This window comes from Erinaceus europaeus, chromosome 5 (genome assembly GCF_950295315.1).
Source record: "Erinaceus europaeus chromosome 5, mEriEur2.1, whole genome shotgun sequence".
Classification (NCBI taxonomy): Eukaryota; Metazoa; Chordata; class Mammalia; order Eulipotyphla; family Erinaceidae; genus Erinaceus; species Erinaceus europaeus.
In genome coordinates, this window is record NC_080166.1 from 23,602,587 (window position 1) to 23,625,886 (window position 23,300).

The following is a 23,300-nucleotide window of genomic DNA, read 5'->3' on the forward strand; positions in this document are numbered from 1 at the left end:
GTATGGATCGATCTGCTAAAGCTCATGTCCAGCGGAGAAGCAATTACAGAAGCCAGAACTCCCACCTTCTGTACCCTGTAAAGAATGTTGGTCCATACTCCCAGCAGGGGAGAAATGTTAAGAGAAGATGACCAGAGGGTTTTGAATCCCAATTCCAATTCCATCAAGACACTAGAGAGAAGGGGGGGGGTACATTTGGAAGTAGCAGTGGCTATTGATGAAAGAAAAAAGGTAGGATCACTGGAAAAATAGGCAAATATATAAAAAGGGTAGTTAGAGAAATAATAGTCAACCCATATCTGTGACCTTGCGAAAACCACTACAGCTTCCATTAGAAGAAAAGGGAACCCAGCACTCTGCTGGTGAGAAAGGTGTGGGATTACCTCCCTATTATCTCATAATTTTGTAGATCAGTATTAACTCACTCATGATAAAAATAAATCATAAATAAAAAACAATGTTGTAGACACAGCAAAGATAATGTCAAGGAGGTTTATACTTCAGTGTGTGTGTGTGTGTGTGTGTGTGTGTGTGTGTGTTTTCAAGGACTCTTTATTGCTGACAAATCTTTCTAGCAGTATTATCAACTTTTGGTCCAGGTGCAGTAGGTTATATTCTAGAACAAGCCCTTGCCCATTTGCCAACATTGAAGTGACACCTATAATTCAGGGTATGGCCAGAGTGAGCCTCATCACTCTGACCAGTGCTATCAGGATTTCTGGGAAATTTTCAGCAATGCAGAATCTCAGGCCCCAGCCCAGTACCACAGATAAATTGACCATTTGCCCTTGGGGAATCCCTCAGCCACAGAGAAATCTTCTGCTCTGGCTACATATTAGTGTTACTGGGAAACTATTTATATCCCAACGATTAGACCAAATTCCAGTACATTCAGCCTTAGAGAAGATACCTTGCATATGTTTCAAACTTGTGGTCCCTGGGCTCTTTTACTGATTTATGAGGCAGTGCTGCTGGTCAGAAATCTAGGAATCTGTTGCTTAAACCACATGTAATTGTATATTCCTAAAGACACGAGGAGGTGCGGTTTGGAGAATGGAACACAATGGATTTCACTGTAGAAAATATGTTTTCACTATGCTTTTCACTTAACATGCAAAATACAGAATGTTTTTACATATATGCATATGCAAAAGTATATATGCATATATAATACAATTGATAAATTCTCAACATTTATAAGTAGATTAAAATTATGTAGGGGAATATGAATGGCTCAGTGGGTAAGTGAAAATGGGAAGCTTGATTCTACCTGGAAATAGACAGTTAGTTATTTTTAAAGTCATTCAACCAAATATGGATTATACTGTCAATACAGAAGAGGAAAAAAAGTCAGACAACATGAATCAGAGCCTCTCTAGTTTTCTTGTTTTTGTTTTTATTTTTTGCCTCCAGGGTTACTGCTGGGGCTTGGTGCCTGCACCAGGAATCCACTGCTCCTGGAGGCCATTTTTTCCCTTTTGTTACCTTGGTTGTTTTACCTCTGTTGTGGTTATTATTATCATTGTTATTGCTATTATTGTTGTTGTTGGATAGGACAGGAGAAATGTAGAAATGAGGGGAAGACAGAGAGGGGGAGAGAAAGACAGACACCTGCAGACCTGCTTCACCACCTGTGAAGCGACTTCCCTGCAGGTGGGGAGACAGGGGTTTGAACTGGGATCCTTAAGCTGGTCCTCGTGCTTCGTGCCATGTGCGCTTAACCCGCTGCTCTACTGCCTGGCCCCTGCCTCTCTAGTTTTTAAAATAACATAGATATAATTTTTATTCTTATTCTGTCCTTTCCTGGAATTTACTGCTCCAGATCACCTTTGTCAAATGGAAAGCGACAGAGAAAGAAGGAGAGAGAGAGAGAGAGAGAGAGAGAAGGCAAGTTCCACATCATGAAAGCATGCCCCATGGTAGTGGGAACTAGGTTTCAAATTAGTGTCTCTTCACAATATAAACTCCTTTTGCAACAGATGAATGTTTTCAGCTTTGCAGATTCTACAATCCCTTTGAACTTGGTTATTAAACTCTGACTTTGTGGCATGCAAGCTGCCAGGGATAAAAAAAGGAAGTTTACTCTGACCCATCTCCCAAATTACATTCTTTCAAGAAACATCATCTGTCTAAAACCAATAGAATAAAAAGGCAGGACCCTAGCACTCTAATGTCCTGAGAAAGAACACACTGCGTCAGGAAGTGTCAGGAGCTTCTGGCAAAGCCCAAGTATACAGTGTTACTCAGGAAAAGAGGATGTCCCCAGTTTTCCCTACTTGAGTGATACATTAAGTGCTAACCACAGGATGCCGCAGGTGCAGCTGTGCGAGCTGCTGTGCGAGCTGCTTAGCAGGACATTCAGCACGGCTGGACTCTCCAGGCCAAACTGAAACCATCTTGCCTTTTGGCATGTATAGGGTTTGGGATTAAGCTCTGTGTGGTCTTAATAACATTTACCTATGGCCAGGCTCAGAGCCTGACCAATAACAAAAGTAATGACAAAACCTGCACTGTACTCTGTAAGATTCATCATAATGGAACAAGCAATATCAGTGATGCAGAATTTTGCAGGATGCTCCAATAGGAAAAAAATGTTTTCCCCTTTATACCACTTCCTTTAGTATTCCCACTAAAATATAGAGAAAAATCCGTGGTTCCCACAGTGGAGGGCCACCTTACATAGCATAATTAATAAATAGAAAGTTATGGTACCTACATAGATACAATGGGCCTTTTAATCTACCACCCACCACTATGCTCCCACTTTCTTATGCAGGAATAGTACATGAGAACCTAGATCACATAGTGAGCATACACAGAAGATGGATTCCAGCTAGAGAGCTTAACTTTATGGAGAGGCAGGCCAGGTCAGCACTACCTTGATGCCTTCTCTGTAAGGAACAAAACGAAACTCCTTGATCAAACAATGGAACAGATTTTATGAAAAATGGGCTGCTCAATTTGGTTAAGGCCCCTAGAAACATAACAAGCTTGAACTTTCTATGAACCATTGGCTTCTGATGCAAAGGGGCAAGAGAATGGCATAAACATACAGGTAGAATATTCATCTTAATCAATAGGACATCTGCCTAGCACACAGGTACAGGGATAACATAAAACATAAAAACTGTGATGCGATCTCTATGGAGAAAGGTGACCCTGGAATGTGAATGTTCCACAAAGCAGGAGGTGTTCCCTACCTGTGCCATTCTTATTTGGTGATTTTTGTAGTAATAATCAAAGCCTTAATGATTTTTGTATTAGAGACCAAAGCCTTGGTGATTTTTGTTTTAATAATCTATACCTTGATGATTTTTTTAAATGATGTAAGCCTTATGAGACTATAAAAATAAAGTTCTGCACAAGTATGACAGATAATATCTGTTTGAGCTTGATTCAGTATCAACTCACTTGTCTCTCATTCTTCCTCATTCTGTGCTGACTCCCCTCCTCTTTCAGGTTACCCTAATTACCTGCTGGGGCTAGCCCTGGGCAACAGGAGTTGTTGTTTCTAACAACAGCTATTCCTTCCTGAACACAGAAACAATTTCAGGTCTTTTTGTGTCAATTATCTCCTTTGTTTCCAACAAAGCTTTAATGAGATTTGAAATATTATAAAAAACACCAAGTTTAAATACCTTTAAACACTTACTCAAGGTCACCCAGCTATCAGATGGATCTCACAGGGATCTGAACTGAGTTCAGCTGAACCCAGAATCTGTACTTTGAACCACTAGAACTTTCCGCTCCACTCATATCTACTCAGACTGTGAATACAGATGATGTCAAGCCAATTATAATCTTTTAGTTCATAAGAGACACAGATGTTCTCAGTTTGCATTTGTTAATGGAACTGAAACCACTGGGGGGAAAAAAGTGGGAAGAGGAAAACGTGTCACCATTGTCATGTGCAACTAGAAAGCCAACTAGAATAACATAGTCTTCAAACCCCTCCCCAAGACCCTTGGCCTTCCTACTTATGTTTTGCTAATACAGTGAGTTAGAAAATGTCTTCCTTCTATGGGATGATCTCACTCTCAGGCAGAAGTTGAAAAGTAAGATCAGAAAAGAAAACACACAAGTAGAACCTGAACTGGAGTTGGTGTATTGCACCAAAGTAAAATATTCTAGGGTGGGTGGCGGAGGAGAATACAGGTCCTGGAAAAGGGTGACAGAGGACCTAGTGGGGGCTGTATTGTTATGGGAAAAACTGAGAAATGTTATGCGTGTACAAACTACTGTATTTACTATTGACTATAAAACATTAATCCCCAATAAATAAATTTTAAAAAATAAAAGAAAATGTCTTCCTTCTGATTAAACATCAAGGACTTAACTTCCCTTTCTTGCCAGCAACCTCAAGCCTATACCACATGGATAGTTTCTGTTGTCCACCATATTTGAATTTCCCAGTTTCTGCTCATGCCCACTCACCACTAATCCTCCACATTTATTTCATAGTTAAGGTCACAGGATTTTATATTTTTAATCTAACAAACAGCATTTTGAATTAATTTAGTTCTCTCATAAAGCCAGATGGGGGACACTGGGCACACTATTGCTAACTGTATTTAAATCTGGGCATATTTACCACTAGTCAAATATACCCTTCTCATGACCTCCGCCTCTGACCATCTTCTCAGAGGGAGGGTGAGACCTATGTATTGTGGACACTCAGCATAACACGTTCTACTATGGGACTAGATTTTATAGGTCATACTCATGCTTTTGGAACAATAATAATGAATGTTATACACTCTTTGCTTTTCTATTACTATGTACACTATGATAAGTCAACAGTTTATCATGAAAATTATAGATTGAAAAGTAAAATGACTGGCAGTTTGATATTACACAAAATAATTATTTATCATATTTCTAGTCATTATTGAGTCAATTAGTTGCAAATATCTGGCACAATATAATATTTATAAATATCATATCATAAAATTATCATAGTTTGTGATTATGAAAACTTCCAGTTAGTCAATCTCTCTACACTTCATTAGCTATCATAGCTAATCATATTATATTTTCTAGGAAAACTCTAATTTTAAATTATGTTGCATGCCTTTTGGTCACAGACCGGACCAAATTTTGGTTTGGATAATAATATCAACATAATTATGACAGATCTTTGTGTACATATTGGAAGGTTAGTTTAAAACCAATAGTGCAGATGGACTCTGGGAGTCTTAAACATTTTTAATCTACTTTCCCACACTTGATTCTTAATTTCACTTTACAGATGTTTTTGTCAGTAGTATAAATTTGCATACTTTCCTTTTAAACTCATTTCAGTATGAGTGGCAGTGTATTTGTAACTCCACTTTTTATTCAATTTTATGCTGAGTATGTCAGTCTCTTTTGGAAAGAAGTATATGTTACAGATATTAAATTTAGCTACTGATTATTCATATAGGAGATGGCCTTTTTTGTTAGTAATTGTTCAATTCAACTTGAGGCAAGGACTTGAGCACTTATCTCATTCAGAAACTGGAAGAAAAAGGTACATGCTCATTGCAAATACCGCTGGGCATGTAATTTTTGAAGTATTCTGAGTAAGTAGAATTAGACTATTCTAAGAGTAAGACCAATACAATGTACTTTAAAAAAATCTTAAAGTAAACATGAATGGAACTTTAGATTTTGGAAAAAGTTTCCATGCATGAGGTGATAAAGAGGCATAGCTTGGAGTAGCTTTATATTCTGCCTGATTCAGATATGAATTACAGATCCACTAACTGGTATATTTATGGCCAAATTACATATCCTCTTCCAGTCTTTATACTCTTCTCTGGAAAAACGGGGATAAATAAATCCATATTCTCATTTTTTATTAATATTTTCATAAGCTACATAAATAAGCGAATACCCAGTCACCAGGTGTTCAGGAGCATGCAAGGGATGTCAGATATGGCCTTCATTTTCTTCTGCTGTAAATACCACATGCTGAGGTTATGAATCTTGAAGCAAGTTTTATAAGTTCAATACACCTTATAATGTTTGAAACAGCCTACTCAAAGAAGGGTTGCCCTATGTCTTCTGATCCCACAGAGGAATGAATTGTCAATTGGGTAAAAAACTAGATTCCATGCAGAAACAGAGGTAAGGTGGGCCCTGGGAATAATATAAAATATGTGAAATAAAGAGGAGGAAGCTGCTCTGAAAACTAAACAGCTCCTATTTTGTGATTGGCCTTCACTTTTTAAACTAAATGTCTCTTTCAGTTTTCATATAGACTTCAAGAAAGTAGAGCCAATGAAGTTGGTTGTGTGAGAAAACCATCAATTTCGAGCATGGCACAGGCAATAGTGTAAGACATAGAGATGGAGTCAGTAAATGCGTTTCTGTTTGGTTCATGCTACCTCCTTCACTCATGAACTTTGTTTAACAGTGGAAAAAACAGAAAGAAGAAGCCCACTGAGAGTTACTGTGGTCAAAACATCCTTCACTCAGGTATCTTGAATGAGTTAAGACTCTCCCAGGAGTAAAAGCGAATTCTCAGTGCAAAGGAAGTAAATGGATATCTTCAGGCTTTGGTTAAGAGCATTAAGATACCCAGCAAGTACACAAGCAGTGCTTACAGATAACCTCAAATTATTCATTCCTGTGAGGGGAGCAATAACATCAACATTTGCCTGGAACACTCTCAGGAGAATTCCTGGGGAATAGCAAATGTATGTAGACAGTGGTCTGCCATTTTTATAAAATGTCCCATGTCAGGATACCCACGAGAGGAAGGTGGACTCAATAATTAAAAAATATGAGTGTTCATTCTAAATAGCAAATTTCAGAGACCATTATAAATCTTCACACAGGAATAACCGGATATTTATACTGTTCTTCAGAGTAACAGAGCAGTTATTAAAATTCAATTTAAATAAGTTGTTATCTTATAATTATGTGTGTTTATAATTTGATGCTTATTTTCTTATTTGAAAAAGGCTGAGAGTTTAGACTACATAAGAACAAGGGAAGTAGCTTCCATTACTCACTCATATGTTAGTAGTTCTTATAAAACAATTGGTTGTATATATAATTATATCGGGTTATTTTATTATTCATTATTACATAGAAATGTATCATAATTGTGTATAAAACAATCAAACAATGTAGCTGAAAAGTAGGCAGAAAGTTTGGAAAATCAATTGTGGCTTTGGAAAAAAAAGTTTTCATTTCTCCAGATATTTGTTAGCAAACTTATGAGGAAGAATGGATTTGGAGGGAATGCTGTGGGCTAGTTTAGCTCACTCACCTGATCATTTTACCTAAACCACATAAAATGCAAGCTTGAGTTCAATCCTTGATAACAAAGAGCAACTTAAACTATAAAAGCCAAGACTTCAGTAGACACACAAGACAAGGTAATTGAAGAATTCTCCTTTCAAAAGAAATCATTTAAAAATAAATTATTGTTTATAATTTCATTAATCTGTCTCATAAAAGCAAGATATGTCTCATGGAAAAAACCATACCAGATCATACCAGCGATAATGTAATGGGGGGGGGGGTCCATTTTTCTTCACAGCTACACCAGAAATTATCATTTAAATTTGAATTCCTATATGAACACTTAAAATATTCAAGGATTTAGTCCAAAATCCTTCAACCCAGAGTGAGCTCAGGAACACTGCTAAACTGGATAGTTGAACAAAATCCCAACTCTCATTTGCAATTTTTCTTTCCATTTAATTTAACTTTGAAGCTTTTAAACACAGAGGTTTAACCATAAAGCATCAACAAAACACTTCAATCAAAATCAAGTTACTTTAGCGCTCAGAGTTCTCTAGATTATTTTTAAAAGAAAAAAAAAAGAGGGAGAGAGAGAAATGAACTCTCCATATTTTCTTTTATTTTTCTCTGGATACAAGACTGGATACTTAGGTTTCAAAAGAAAGTGCCCTGAAATATCATCATCCCCAAGCACCAGGGTTTCATTCTTGGACACTTCCTTATAAACTAAGCTCTTTCTCTCAGACATAAACAGTCACTTGCTGCAGTGCAGAATGTCAGTTTAGGCAGTTAGAACTTTGAATGCAGAAATCCGGTGCCTTGCAGTCAGTCGCGTCAAGCCGGCACTTACCTAAACTGAAATATTCCCTGCCAAGGATGTGAGAAATCAGTGGTATTGTCCGCGATTGGGGTGGGGAGATCGAAGTTTTCAGTCAACACCTTGGAAGTCGCTGCATACCGGGCTGCTGCTCCTGCCTGTTTAGGTTGAGCCCCTCACTGTCTGGGAGGACAAAAAGAGCTGAAATCCCCAGAGGTTCCAGTGAGTAAATGATGTTTCTGATCTTCCGCGAGCATGCTGCATTTGGAAGCTCCCCTAACCGTTGTGATAGGCTCCTGACTGGTCTCTGGAGCTGGGGCTTTAATCATTGACCTGATTAGCCACCAACACTCCCACAGCACCAATAGCACTCACCAAGTGCTGGGATGCGATGCGCGTGTGTGTGTGTGTGTGTGTGTGTGTGTGTGTGTGTGTGTGTGTGTGTGTGTGTGTGTGTGTGTGTGTGTGTGTGTGATTTGGCGGGGGGGGGGGGGGGGGTTGTCTCTAGGGAACTGGGAAAAGCACTAAGGCCACTTGGGAATCTTGTCTTTTCCAGCCTTAATGAAGTACAACAATGACTAATTTGCAAGGAGATTAGCCATGGAAGGACTTAAGAGTGCTTTCTCACACTGTCTTACAAGGTGCATTCCTGTTAGGTATTAGGTACCCTGAGACAATTAAGAGACTGATACAGCTTATTTGTAAAACCAGATTAGCATTGAAAAATGATCCTAGCAACATGATCAAAGAGATAGTTGCACTTGGTTTTGCCCCAAGTCTGGGACCTATGTCAACCTTTGTCTAAGTAAAATGCATTTAAAGGTTTATCATAACCCTCCAGAAATAACTCTTTGGCTTCTATAATCGGACACACTTATACCAAATAAGCATATTTAGAAATTTCTTTTAAATAACTGTGATTGCTGAAGCCTAGATATGGAGAATAATCATCACATTTAGAATGTTTGCATATTAACCTCAGACACATGGGGTGCACATTATACCTAACTGAATCGTTGTTTTTACTACGTTAAAATACTGTTTTTTTAAAGCAAAAATAAGCAAACTATGAAAGGATCTCAAATCTCAGCTTCTTAAGAAATGTATTTCTTGAGAGAGAGAAAAAGAGAGGGACCAGCTCACCACTAAGCTCTGGTATATGTGATGCCAGGATTTGAACTTGGGGCCTCTCATATGTGAATCCTGCACATTACTGCTGAATATCTCCCAGCCTTCAAATGACTTATACTAATGTAATCGTGTGACATTACTAAGTCACTGCTAACCATTCACTGACCACCAGAGACACTATGAACATACATATGTCCACAAAGAAATCTAATGTTCTTTTAAAAAGTCATGAGATTAAATGCCAAAGCCTCAGTTGGTTAATTTTTTGACAGCTCTCACATCTATAGGAGAAAATTATTCAAATAATATAAAAAGAACAGATTTAAAAAAAGGCATTTGCATGTCTTGAGGGTGAGAAAAATCTCATTGCCAGGGAGAAAACTGACAAATGTCCGCTCATGACGATACTGTGATACGTGCAGCATTTGTGGGTTTTGTAAGTAGGTCTCACTTGGGACAGATGGCATTCCCTTGGTGTATGTCTGTATGTGTGTGTGGAGGGGGTGGGGGGTGTCAGCCTGTCTTTTAGGGAAAAAAGGCAAAACTTAATAAAAACAATATTCAAGGGAGTCAGGCGGTAACACTGCGGCTTAAATGTAGGTGGCGCTAAGCGCAAGGGCAGACTAAGGATCCCGGTTGGAACCCAGGTCTCTCCACCTTCAGGGGAGTAAGTAGCTTCACAGGTAGTGAAGCAGGTCTGCAGGTGTCTGTCTTTCTCTCCCTCTCTCTGTCTTCCCCTCCTCTCTCCCATTTCTCTCCTATTCAACAAAGACAACATCAATAACAACAAAAACTACAACAATAATAAAAACAGCAAGGGCAAGAAAAGGGGAAATAAATAAATAAATAAAAAAAGAATATTCAAGACATACAAAGAATGCTTGTCTCATTGTATTTCCAAGTTTATTTCTATTATATTTATAATCTGTTACATTTCTATTCCTACGTAAACAAAAATGCATTTTGTTAAAATACAAACTGGTGGGACTGCTTGGATGCACTAAAACTTCAGTGTAACTGAAAGGCTACTACAATAGGGCACATATTTGAACTTAAACAAGAGCAATGAACTCAGCAGAAGCCCCAGGATGAGAGCAGAGCTGGTGGCCCATGCAGATGAGGTCTCTTGCTCCCTCACCTGACAAGGATGGGAACTGAAAATGAAGAAACCTTAGTTACGCAAGGAACTGGAGAGTAACTTGTATTGCTGCTAAGCAAGAGACCTGTTATCCAATAATAGACTGGCATTTGAATGCTCTAATACAAAAAGAAAAAAAAAGCTTACATAGAAATCGGTGCACATAAATAGTAAATAAAGAGTAAACAGGAAAGAGAACTGCTAAAACCTACATCGGGGGTCCTGGCTAATTGTTAACACTGAACTTGTCATGATTCTCTGTCGAATGCCGAATCCTGAGGTTTAGTGGGTTATGCACTAAAAGTATTATGTTCTTGTAATGGGCAAAGATTATTTTAAGAGGCTCACCTTAAATAGCAATCTCTTTATAAAGAGTTTTGAAAACTATGAGTGCTTATTCTCTTCCATAGCAATTATCATCACTAATTAACACAAGTGCACAATAAGTTTAACTTTGTGCTATAATGGACTATCTCAACCCCCCCCCCAAAAAAAAAAACTGGTTAACATCATTGATGATTCTTTCAACAGTCAGTCTCATTATGCTCATAATACCCAGTACTATTTCTTTCTAAATATTTTCTACAGATAGTATGAGTTCCTGAGTAGTTTTTTTAAAACCTATATTGAACAAGGTCTTGATTGCTTATGGAAGTACACCCGTAAATTATCAATATTTTCACCGAAGTAAAGGATTCTGGAGGCTGTGGAGGACTTTCAATCCTGGTACTTGATGGTGGAGGAGGAAACCAGTCTGGCGGTAAGAAGATTTTTGTAGAAAACTGAGAAATTTTACACATTTACTAACAACTGCATTTACTGTAAATAATTCATCTTCTGATAAAACAAAATCATAGTATCATTTTGTGATAAGGGGACATATTAGTAATAATTACTGGAACCATTGTATAAATTCTAAATACTTGCTGTGAACTATGTGTGACCTGCAGCTCTATTGTTCATAGAATGCTTAGAACCACCGTCCTAACTAGGTGCTAATATCTTTTAAAAGTTTTATGACTTGGGAGTCTCGCAATAGTGCAGCTGGTTAAGCGCCTTGATGCAAAGCTCAAGAACCCGGAAAAGGATCTCGGTTCCAGCCCCCGGCTTCTCACCTGCAGAGGTCTCACTTCATAGGTGGTGAAGCAGGTCTGCATATGTCTATCTTTCTCTCCCCCTCTTTAATCCCCTCCCTTCTCCATTTCTCTCTGCCCTATGCAAAAACGACGACATCAATAACAACAACAATAATAATAACTACTATAGCAATGAAAAACAAAAGGGAAAATAAATAAATTAAAAAATGTTATGACTTAAGCTAAGACTCTGAGAAGGTAAGTAAATTTGACATAGCCAGTCAATACAGAGCAAATACAGATGAAAACTTTGTCACTTTTAGTGAAATATCTCAAAAGATGCTTTGAAATTTTCAAACGTTAAAATCAATAACAACAAAATACCTGCCTCTAACAGAATATGATTGTCATGCTTTTATGATTTGCCAGACACGTTTTATACATTCTTAAAAATGTAGTTTGTGGGGGCCAGGCGGTAACACAGCGGGTTAAGCACATGTGGTGCAGAGACCAAGGACTAGCATAAGGATTGGTTGCTCGGAGCCCCTGGCTACCCACCTGCAGGGAGGTCATTTCACAGGCGGTGAAGCAGGCCTGCAGGTGTCTTATCTTTCTCTCCTCCTCTCTGTCTCCCCTCCTCTTTCCACTTCCCTCTGTCCTATCCAGCAACAATGACAGCAATGACAACAACAATGACAACGATAAACAAGGGCAACAAAAAGGGGAAAAATTTAAAAAATAGAAAAAAATGTGGTTTGTGACTGATAATATGTTACATTATAATAGTTTACATTATAATATGTTACATTATAATAGTTTAGTCACAAGAAATAGTTAAATATGTTCTAGCAGAAAATAAAAACCAATGAAAATGAACATTAGTATAAATGTGAATTCAACACAGAACTTCAAAATGATGAAATTTCTCAGATTAGTCAGTTTCAGAGAAATAACAAAATTTTGTGTGCAATAATTTCTTCCTTAAAATCAGTAATTATTACTTTTTTAAACAGATACTAGTCATATGCTAGCATGTAGTCATCACAAGAACATTTACTAAGAATAAAATATTAGGACAAAAATAAAAATTAAGATGAATTCTACTATCTTAGGTCTCCAAGAACAACAACAACAACAAAATCATGTCTAGTTTGTTCAAGCTTTGTCTAGAAGCTTAGATCTTACATGGATTTCATCATTACATATGGTCTGTTGAAATTCTCAGCCACATTCATAATCTTACAGAAAAAAAATTATCTGAGCTAGCTTTTTGAAGGCTTCTAATAAAATTGATATCAAAAAAGAAATGATAATGACTTATGTTAATTACATCTGTAAACTTTGGCAAGGAATCTCCCACCTATTATCTCATCTGATTTTTACAGGAATCTTGTGAAATGTTTTACTATAAGTATTTTACTTATACTAAATGCTGGGAAATCAAAAATCCAGAGAACTAATGACTGCCCTTTGGTCACTGATAATGAATATAAAACCTGATGTCCTCCTATCTGCACCAGACTTACTTTTCTCCAGCTCCTCTGACAAATACATTGTATCTGAAACATGTTACTCAAAAGGAATCAAAGTAGTTATCTAAATATAAATCACTGATCATTTGCTTGACTTTATTCTAAATACTGTCATTATGTAATGCTATAAACATTCTGAACTGGCAGGGAGTTTGTGGTTTATACAAACAGGGATTTTTCCATCTGAGTTTATCACAAATTTTTCATAATCTTCTCTATTATCATATTAAGACTATTGTTTAGATTTTGGTTTGATGGTTCTTGTATGAGTTTCACCTTGCTTATCTGTGAACAAGAAATTCAAATCTTACCTCTCTGCATCTTTCTGTAGTGATTTAATTATCAGGAGAAAAGAAATCCCAGAATATTAGTGCTATTTTTTAAAAATATTAAAACTAAACAAATAAGCTAATGAAGTAATAACACTGATCTTTCAGCAGTTTTATCACAAGAATAGCTGCTGAATGGTAATAGATGAACATACATTGTACTTATGCAAAAGTCATGGAGTTCGAATGGAATCTTTTTTTTTTGTACATTTCTGTGGCCAGCCTAACACATCGATATTGACAAATGTGAGATGATGATATGAACTTCTGCAAATGAAGAAGCAACACAGAAAACAGTCTATAGTCAGAATTCAGGCACTAGGAAGATGTGTAAACTGGAGTCATGTAAAAGGTTTCCAGCTGTTAATTTCACAGGAGAACCATAAGACAATAGTATCACTAAGATTTCTGTAAGTTATAAAATTATCTTATAGGAAGCTGGGTGGTAGCGTAGCGGGTTAAGCACACAAGCTGCAAAGCCCAAGACTGGAGTGAGGATCCTGGTTTGAACCTCCAGCTCCCCACTTGCAGGGGAGTCGCTTCACAGGCAGTGACACAGGTCTGCAGGTATTTATCTTTCTCTTCCCTTCTCTGTCTTCCCCTCCTCTCTCCATTTCTCTCTGTCCTATCCAACAACAATGACAGCAATAACAATTATGATAACGGCAGGGATGAACAACAAGGGCAACAAAAGTTAAAAGGTCGCCTCCAGGAGCAGTGGATTTGTGGTGCAGGCACTGAGCCCCAGCAATAACCTTGGAGGCAATAAAATAAAATAAATAAAATAAAATATTTTATATATATAGTGATATACGGTAACCTACTTAATTCAGAAATAATCAGATATTCAAGAAGAAAAGGTTGCTTGCAAAAATATATACTTCTTTCTTTCTTCATCTACTCTGCCATTTCCGTAATTGTTTTAGTTATTTAAATTAAAAACTGGGGGTGACTGACGGTGCACCTGGTTGAGTACACTTGTTACAATGTGCAAAGACCCAGGTTCAAGTCCCAGGTGCCCACCTGCAGGGGGAAAACTTTAGGATTATTGAATCTGTGTTGCAGATGTCTCTGTCTCTGTTCCTATCACTGCCTTCCCTCTCAACTTCTGGCTGTCTCTAGCCAACAAATAAAAGTATAATTTAAAAATTAAAAAATGGTTTTCATTACTATAATTATGTCATTTCTGGGGCATCAATATTTAGGCTGATTGGAGGAAGGAAGAGGTGGAGAGGCAGAAGAAGTGAGGGAAAGATGCCATGGTACCATTGTTTCCTTGTGTGGTGGGGACTGGACAGGACTTGAACCTGGGTGGTGCATGTGGCAAAGCAGTACACTCTCCAAGTGAACTCTCTTTTCTTTATTCAAGAGGAAAGTTTCTCACCACATTTTTTTTTCTTTCACTATGTTGCTTCTTAATTTTTATCTTATTTTTTTGTTTGTTTTTGGGTTATTGCTGGGACTTGGTGCCTGCACTACAAATCCACTACTCCTAGAGGCCATTGTTTCTCTTTTGTTGCCCTTGTTTATCTTTTTTTGTTATTATTGTCATTGTTATTGGATAGGACAGAGAAATTGAGAGGGGAAAGATGGGGGTAAAGATAGACACCTGCAGACCTGCTTCACCCTTTGAGAAGTGACCACCCCCCGCAGGTGGGGAACTGGGGGCTCCAACAGGGATCCTTATGCCAGTCCTTTTGCACTTTTTTCCATGCACGCTAAACCCACTGCACTGCCGCCCAGCCTCCAATTTACAGGTCTATAAATGTTTTAGAACTTAAGGGGGTGGGATATGGAGATTGGGTGGTGGGAATTGTGTGGAGCTGTACCCCTCCTACCCTATGGTTTTGTTAATTAATCCTTTCTTAAATAAAAAAAATTTTTAAAAAAGAACTTAATGTTTCTCATCTTCTCAAGATGCATTTCTTCATACCCACCTCACAAAGCACCAATCCTTCTGCCAAAGTCCAGTGGGCCACCTCCCTTCCACAGCTCCCCTTTTCTTTATAAACCTCAGTTGTGTGTTGTGAGTTCACAGACATAGTTGTCTTTGCTTGCTTCAGTTCCTTTTTATTTATGAGTGAGATCACTGTGCATTTGCATTTTATGCTATTCCTTTTAGTATTTCTTTGGGTCTAGCTTAGTGGTAGTGAACTCTTTTGGCTGATGCTTGTCTGAATTTTGTTTGTTTGTTTGTTTTTATCCCTTCTTCAAACCTGACTGATAAGATAGCAGGATAAAGTATTCTTCAGTGGACTTTTTTTTTCATGTAATAATTTTAATATATCCTGTCATTTCTTTCTTTCTTTTAAGAGTTTCTGTTGAGAAATAAGCTGATAGCCTTATGATATTTCCTCTATAAATGAATCTTTGATTTGTTCTTAGAGATTTTAGAATGCTCTCTTAGTCGTTGATTTTTGTCACTGTAAATATCATGTACCTTAGTAAATTTAACCTGGAATCTTTTATTTTTCATATTTTATTTCTGAGCTTCCTAGATTTGTAGGTGTATTCCCTTCTTTAGGGAAATTCTCAACTAATTTTTGTTCACATATGAATTATGTCTCTATTTCTCCCTCATCTCTTTTTTCTCCTGTAATATGAATATTTATTTTTTTCTAACATTGCCCCATAACTCTATATTAGCTTCATTCATTCAGCACTTTTTAAAAAATGTTTTCTTGAGTAGTACATCTGACTTTATATTCTTTTCTTCTACTTCCTGCAGTGTTCTTCTCGGCTTTGTTTTTCAGCAGTCACCACACACTCTGTCCCCCTGTTCACTGTTGCCGGTTTCTCTATAACTTCCGTCATCGTGCAAGTGAAGCACTGCAGTCTTCTTCCATAGGGCTTCTTATATCCAGTAAGCATGCTTTGGCCTGTTTGTGTGAATTCTTCTTCGGGAGTTTGTGTAGTTATAGTGAATGTGGAGCTTTCTTTAACCTGCTGTCTTGGCACCTTTTTGTAGAGCGTTGCCCCTGGCCATATTCAATTGCCTGTATTTTTAAAAAATATTTTTATTTATTTATTCCCTTTTGTTGTCCTTATTGTAATTATTATTATTGTTGTTTTCGTTGTTGGATAGGACAGAGAGAAATGGAGAGAGGAGGAGAAGACAGAGAGGGAGAGAGAAAGACAGACACCTGCAGACCTGCTTCACCGCCTGTGAAGCGACTCCTCTGCAGGTGGGGAGCCAAAGGCTTGAACTAGGATCCTTATGCTGGTCCTTGCACTTAGCGCCACCTGCACTTAACCCACTGCACAACTGCCCGACTCCCCCAACTGCCTGTATTTGTCAAATGGTTAAATTTTACTTGTTTTGCTTTGTTCACCTACCAACCAGTAGCAACAAACTGAAGATCAGGGTGACTTTGACCAGAACAGAGTGATTCTGGTGATGGCATTGTTGGACCACACACACAAAAAGTCTGTCAGAGAGGTGGGGAGAGTAAGAACCAGGATAAGTGGTGCTGGACTCCGCTGGGCTGAGAGCCCAGTAACACACAGCTATAGCAGCAGGACTCTGGCAGGCATCTCTGACCGCCATATTGACCAAAAGCCTCAAGTTGTATTTTTAGAAATTACATTAAGGCAAAGACATTTTGTGTAGATAGGTCAAGTGTCATTAATTGGAGGACAGGGCAGAGGTGCATTAGATATTATTATATCGAATATGTTCTTGTATGTGAGGAACTGGTTTCAAGTCTTCAGTCTCCACTTATAGGAGAAGCACTGCTGTGGGTATCTCTCCTCTCAGTCTCTCTCTCTCCTCTCTAATTTCCTCTGCCCTGTCAAATGGGGGGGGGCAGTTGTAGCACACTTGGTTGAGTGCATATCTTATAATGCGCAAGGACACAGGTTAGAGCCTCCAGTCTCTACTTGCAGGGGGAAAGCTTTCTGAGTGGTGCAATAGTCCTGCAGATGTCTCTCTGTCTCCTACTTCCCTCTTGATTTCTGGCTGTCTCTATGCAATAAATAATTAAAGATAACTAAATTTTTTACAAAAAGAAATAAATGGCTACCAGGAATGGTGACTTCATGCAGGTATTAAATCATAGAGATAGCCTTGGAAATGAGAGAGAGAGAGAGAGAGAGAGAGAGAGAGAGAGAGAGAGAGAGAGAGAGAGAGAGAATGCCATTGATCTGAGTCACACATGGAGTAAAATGAAAATGAACTTCTAAAGACATAGAACTTTTTAATCCCCCTTTTAAAAAAGGTTGTCATTAGGGTTATCTGTGGAGCTTACTGCTCAGTGCCTGCACAACAAATCCACTATTCCCTGAAGTCATTTTCTTCTTTTTCTTTTCTTTCTTTTCAAGAGCCTCATGACTCTTGAAGCCAATGGAGAACAGGGGCTTAAACTGGGTCCTTGAGCATTGCAATGTGTGCACTCTACCAGGTATCCAACTACCAGTCACATTGGTTTAGTCTTTAAAATAACGACAACACATTCCATTAAAAGGACTTGACTGCTAGATTACATTTAAAATGAAAACAAAACAGGATGAACCTCGTTAACTTTTTTTTTTTTTTTTGCCTCCAGGGTTATTGCTGGGGCTTGGTGTCTGTACTACAAAGCCACTGCTCCTGGAGGCTATTTTTTCCATTTTGTTGCCTTTGTTGTTTATCTTTGTTGGTATTTCAACTGTTGTTCTTACTGCTGTCATTGTTATTGGATAGGACAGAGAGAAATCAAGAGAGATGAGGAAGACAGAGAAGGGGAGAGAAAGACACCTGAAGACCTGCTTTACCGCTTGTGAGGCAACCCCCCTGCAGGTGGGGAGCCTGGGGCCCAAAACATGTCAAGTCTTATAGCTGGCATCTGCAGACCTGAATCAGTAAGTGGAAAGGAGCTATGAAAAGATAAGGGACACAGAGCTCAGCAGAGGAGGAAGATGACAGTTTGATGGTGGGTGGGTTAGGCACACACATATTTTGGGGAGATGGGAAATTGTACCCCCGAGACGACAAAAACAGTCTTATAGAAACATTTCCTCAATAAAAATAATAATAAAAGAATGAACACTTATTCTTTTGCAATAGTACTTGCCAGTTCACAATGAAAGATAATTTGAAAGGCAATTTAATGGAAATGACTAAGAACTGACTTAAGCTAAGGTGAAAAGTTGATAAATTGAACATAGGATATTAATATTTCTGTATTTTTGGAACAAATTTCCACTTTAGATGGCAGTTATTTTATTTTTTAGTATTTATTTTTTATTCCCTTTTGTTGTCCTTGTTTTATTGTTGTAGTTATTATTGATGTAGTTGTTGTTGGATAGAAATGGAGAAAGGGGAAGATGGAGAGGGGGAGAGAAAGATAGACACCTGTAAACCTGCTTCACTGCCTGTGAAGCAACTCCCCTGCAAGTGAGGAACCGGGGGCTTGAACCAGGATCCTTAAGCTGGTCCTTGTGCTTTGCACCACCTGCGCTTACCCTGCTGCACTACCACCCAACTCCCAAAAGGCAGTCATTTAAAAATAACAAAAAGCACAGTGCATTAATAAAAGAAATAGCTTTCAATAGACAATAGACATACTTGCTTGACATTTTATTCCTTTCCTGTTCAGATTTAGTTGATTTTGCATCTTTTAGATATTACTGTTAGGTGCAAACACAATGTAATAAATGCTATATAAAACTTGAAGGATATTACATTTAATATATATTGAATGCATTAAAAATACAGTGATGATTAGAAATTATACATGTGGGATCCAAAGTGCACACAATATTAGCAACTATTCAAACTAAGTGAATATAGACAAAATACACTTTTTAAATGTTCCTTTTTAATTTTTAAAATCTTTGTATCAAGAGGGAAGGAGGAAGACAGGAGGAGAGAAATAGACACCTGCGACACTGATTTGCTATTTACAAAGCTTCCCCCATGCTGGTGGGACCAGGGGCTTCAGCCTGGGTCCTTGCACATTCTTGCACATGTGATCAACCTGGTGTGCCACCACCTGGCCCCCACAAAATACATTTTAATGGATGATATAGCTTAAGAAAACAATATGGTATATTTATGTCTTTACTGAATAGATGTACTTAGCCTTTCTGAAGAATCAATACGTTTTCAAGATAGAGCGTAATCGTGTAGAATGTTTAAATCTTGAATCAATAAGATGGTAAATAGTGTCAAATTAACTTGCCTTCACTAATCATTATGATGATTAAAAAGTACTAAGTTGAGGATTGGCTGGGCAGTAGAGAAGCTACAAAAAGGCCAAGGACAGGCCTAAGGATCAGGCTCTCCAACTGCACCTGTGTGGGCGGGTCGCTTCACAGGTGGTGATGCAGGTCTGCGTCCTTCCATCCCTCTCTGTCTTCCTCCTCCTCTCTCGATTTCTGTCTGTCCTATCCAACAACAACAATAATAGCAAGGGCAACAACTGCAACAAAAATAGAAAAAAAAAAGGCTTCTAGGAGCAGTGGATTTGAAGGGCAGAAGTGCAGGAACCGAGCCCCAGCAATAACCCTGGGAGCAAAAAAAAAAAAAAAAAAAAGTATTAAGTTAAATGGACTTATAAACTGGGGCCAGGTGTGGCACACCTGATGAACACACATGTTCATGAGCACAAAGACAGGAGTTCAAGCCCCTAGTCCACACCTGCAGGGTAAACACTTCACAAGTGGTGAAGCAGGACTGTGGGTGTTTCTCTGTCTCTCTCCTTCTCTCTCTTCCCTTTCCTCTCAATCTCTGGCTGTCTCTATCCAATAAAGAAAGATAATTTTTTTAAAAAACTTAAAACTGCATTTACTGGTTGACAGTTATTTTGACCACTATACGCCTATCATCACATTGACAAAATTAAAATCGGGTCCTAGAATAGGATGGCAGAGGACCCAGTGGGGGTTGTATTGTTGTGTGGAAAACTGAGAAATGTTATACATGTACAAACTATTGTATTTACTGTCAACTGTAAAACATTAATCCTCAAATAAAGAAAAAAAACTGAAGTTACAAAAAAGAATTATCCACATAACTGAAAATACAGAAGTAAAAAAGAAAAAAGAAAGAAAAAAATATTGACCACAGTGAAGAGTAAGAGCCCATCAAACTCAAGGAATTGCACACACGAGATTGACTTTACTTATAATGACCAAAAACAAAAAACTGGAATGCAATCAAACATTCACCACAGATAAAACTGTAATACATCCATGCAGTGAAATATTACTTGGCAATTAAAAGTAAAACACTGCGAGTACATTCAAAATTTTACGTTGACTGAGGTAAACAGGAAACAAAAAAGTAACATATTTTATGTACTCTTGAAAAATATGTCAATTAAAATTGACTTCCAGGGTCTGGGTAGTGGTACGTGAACATGTTATCTTGAGCAAGAACCAAGGTTCAAGCCCCCATTCCCCATCTGAAGGGGATAAGCTTCATGAACAATGAAACACTTAGGTTTCTTTCTCCTTCTTCCCCACCCCTCTCAATTTCTTTTTTATTTAATTATTTTTCTTTATTTTGATAGAGACACCCAAAGATCAAGAGGAAGGGAGAGAGAGAGAGGATAGGAGAGAGAGAGAGGATAGAAGAGAGAGAGAGAGGGAGAGGGAGAGGGAGAGGGAGAGGGAGAGGGAGAGGGAGAGGGAGAGGGAGAGGGAGAGGGAGAGGGAGAGGGAGAGGGAGAGGGAGAGAGACCTGTAGTCATTCTTCACCACTTGCAAAGCTTTCCCCCTGCAGGTGGGGACTGTGGGTTTGAATCCAGGTTCTTGCACACAGTAACATGTGTGCTCACCCAGCCATGCCACTGCTTATCCTCCTCTTTTCTCAATTTCTTTTCTTTTCTTTCTTTTTTTGCCTCCGGTGTTACTGCTGTGGCTCAGTGCCTTAACTACTAATCCACTGCTCTTGGAGGCAATTTTTTTTTCCCTTTTGTTGTTGCCCTGGTTGTTTTATCATTGTTGTAGTTATTATTGTTGTTGCTTTTGATGTCATTGTTGTTGGATAGAACAGAGAGAAGTTGAGAGAGGAGGGGAAGACAGAGAGGGGGAGAGAAAGACACCTGCAGTTCTGCTTCACCTCTTGTGAAGCGATCCCCCTGCAGGTGGAGAGCCGGGGCCTCAAACAGGGATCCTTATGAAGGTCCTTGCTTTGCACCATCTGTGCTTAACCTGCTGTGCTACCGCCTGGCCCCTCCCCTCTCAATTTCTATATGACTTTTCTAGTACAAGAAAAATAAGATAAAAATAACCAAAAGCCAGAAGGCATAATAATGCTGATGGAAAACTGAGGTAATATAATGGATACCAAAATGATAAAACAATACTTTTGGACTGATGAAAATGTTCAGTATCTTGATTAAAGTGTTGATTTAACATCAGGTGCATACATTTAGCAGAAGTCACCTATTTGATGCATTTAATTCACTTAAAGTACGGCAAATTTGTCAAGATTTAGAAATGATACCTGTAAAATCCAAAGTGTACACAATTTTCACAATGACTAAAACCTAACTTGTTAAGCAAATATGCACAAAAGTACATTTGAAGAACAGTACAGCTCAAGAGTGAATTTAGCTAGGCAGTATTTTATATGGAATGACTAAGGCCTGCAAAACCCCATGCAGTCCTCATTCCATCACTAAATAATAACCTTGCTTCACCAAAATAACCAATGTCATACTGCTGCCATAAAGAAACATTGGTCTTTTAGTCCCTACTTTCTAAAGAGGCCATATTGAAAGTGGAATAGCATCCCCTACTTTATTTTTCTAAAGATTGCTTAAATTGTATAGAGCTTACTGTATTCAATCAAACTTTAAGACAACTTTAAACTTAATGTACTAATACTTATCCAGATAATGGTTCAGTAAACTTTTATATAGGGAAATAAAGTGTCATTCTATTTCACACATGATCACTGTGAAATGCCTAATTACTTTTCAGTTTACCTAGATCATTGCTCATTTATTTCTACCTTCCTTTTAATATTTATGGAAATCTTGCCATAGTGAACCTTTACCATCTCTGCCACAGCAGGTGATTCTATATTTCAGAAAAATAATTGGGCTTTCTTGAGCTCTAGCTGCTTTTGATAAACCTTAAAATGAAAATACCATTGTAATGCCATAAAGTTGATATTGATACAGAGTGGCTATAAGGAAGGTCGCTCTCTTACTTTTATTACTTGTTTATTAAATTGAATTTGTTTTTAGTCTGTGTTTCTTGATGACTCCATTAGCTTCTTAATATAATTTACTTTCTATCCTCAGTTCCACAACATGTAATATCCAGCTACCTTCCATGTCAGCCTGTTCTTTGTTGCTCTTGGCAAAGGTCAATAAATATACTGCCACAACATAAAGAACAAGCTCCTTCTATCTGCCCCACAGAAAGGATTTTTTTTTCATGTTAACATAATGTAAACTCTCCACTATAGTGATAGAGGGTTGGAGCAAATCCCAAATGTTGGCAAGTAGTCTGAAAGAAAACTCAACTAGCATGTATAGCTCAAATATAGAATTAAATTTAAAAAAAAAATAATAATACAGGTGGGGCCACAGAGCTAGCATAGTGATTAAGCAAAAGACTTTCATGCCTGATTCTCAAAGGTGCCATGTTCTATCCCTGGCAGCACCACCATAAAACAAAGCTGAGTAGTGTGCTGCTCTGTCCCCACCCCCACACCTCTCTCTCTTCACACACACGCTCACACACACGTACACACGGAAACTAACATATACTTTTTGGTGGTACAGGGGTCAGAATATAGGTTAAAATGCACAACAACAATAATGAAAACCCTGAGAAATTCGGTGGGATTGATCCTTGGAATGCAAAAAATCTGAGCAGTTAGAGATTGGAAGACATTATATCTTCCTGACTAGAGGAAGAACACGTTGAAGTGTAATGTCAACTTGCCAGTGGGTATGTAAACTTTTCATATTTTACGTGACCAATGTTGACCCTTGCAACAAAAGTGTTTGAGTATGTAGACTGGGTAATTATAAAAGTATTTACTGAAAAGTAATAATTTTTATTACAGCATTGTCTATAGCACCAAGAAAAACTTAAAAC

At 38.1% G+C, this 23,300-nt stretch overlaps 1 protein-coding gene across 5 annotated transcripts in view; it reads right to left on the reverse strand.

Annotated features, from left to right (window-relative positions):
- The window catches only part of CDH12 (cadherin 12), a 1,156,262-nt gene that overhangs the window by 497,819 nt on the left and 635,143 nt on the right, over positions 1-23,300 (reverse strand). For 2 of the 5 annotated variants that reach the window (XM_060191185.1, XM_060191182.1), the window contains exon 3: positions 8,087-8,236. The exons of 2 other annotated variants lie outside the window; for them this stretch is intronic. The gene's annotated coding sequence lies outside the window, so the exon portion shown is untranslated. Of the gene's footprint in view, positions 1-8,086; positions 8,389-23,300 lie in introns of those variants that run through there. One more of the 5 variants, XM_007528883.3, reaches the window with a different exon arrangement.